Consider the following 1,358-nt stretch of genomic DNA (forward strand, 5'->3'; position numbering starts at 1 on the left):
TCTGATCCAGGGGATGGTGGGATGTAGTGGAAGAGGCTAGGAGGACAAAAGAAGGGAGCAGAGAGGGATATTGTTGAGAGTTTAATCGAGTGTTGTGCTCCATTATTTAGAATTGCAAGATGGAAGAGGGGGAAAAAACGGAAACCACAAGTTAGATTCTTTGTGCCTTGTGCCTACGGGAGCTTGAGTGGAGACCCTGAGACCCTGCTCTGGCCCTTAGGGCGAGGAGACCAGATAGGGGTGAAAGGTGCTGCCTCCAGGCCTGCTGTCTCTTTGTTTGTTTGTTTTCTGTGACCTTGGGGTTTCCTGCTGGCTTCTGTGAAGACACACAACTTAGAGAGAAGTCTCTGGGAAACAAAAGGGGTGTGGCTTATTGGGGGTTTTTGGAAACATCTGGGTATCTTCTAAAATATGTAGCTTAAAAGAGTGCATTTATCTAATGATAAATATTGTATGATCTCACTTATAGGAAATCACACAAAAAACACATTAGTGCCAACTGATAGAAACCCTATAGAGCAGAATAGAACTTCTCCATAGGTTTTCCTAGACTCTAAATCTTTATGAAAATAGTCAACCTCATCTTTCTCTGAGTGACTTGTGGGTTTGAACTGCTGACCTTGCAGTTAGCAACCTACCAAGTAACCACCAGGCTACCTTTCCTTACTATAGGCCTGCCCTATCTCCCATACTTGAAGGCAATGATCACCCTTCCCTCTCCCTCCATTCAGAAAATTTAAACTTAGTGGAAAGTAATGGTGCGTATTACAAGACATGCTTAAATGCATTAAGTCTGATAACATATTGGCTCATGTATAAGGCATATCATGGCCACAAAGGATAAAAAGAGAAATGCTACTTTAGTTACTATTGAGGAGATTCTGACCCATGGTGACCCCACAGCACCACCATGGGGTCCTTATATAAAGTCACCAGACTAGACAAACGTGTAGACACCCAAGTTTCTTCCTGGTAGGTAAGAATGAGAGGGAGATGGGAAGCAGGATTCTATGTTTAGGTAACAGTAAATTTCTGCTTTAGTGGTGGAAAATTTGTCCACAATTATTGTTGATGGTTTGAAAACAAGGATGGATGGAACATTTAAGTGGTACATGCAGTACTTATTCATACATGTATATTTACATATTATATGTATATTAGACATATACATGTATTTACAATTACAAAAGAATCACACTTTCCAGCAGTGGAAGCAAAATGCTACGTGATGTGAACTTGGCCCTGTGACTTCATGCCTCTGGTCCTTGATTCCTTCCCCAGAGATCACGAGGAAGACCTGGGCTGGTGGAGCTCCTCTCAGGGGGATTCTTTGGGGACCGCCTTCTGTCAGTAAGGCC

Source organism: Echinops telfairi, unplaced genomic scaffold, assembly GCF_000313985.2.
Source record: "Echinops telfairi isolate 266 unplaced genomic scaffold, ASM31398v2 ScPeMD7_7467;HRSCAF=8505_1, whole genome shotgun sequence".
Taxonomy (NCBI): Eukaryota; Metazoa; Chordata; class Mammalia; order Afrosoricida; family Tenrecidae; genus Echinops; species Echinops telfairi.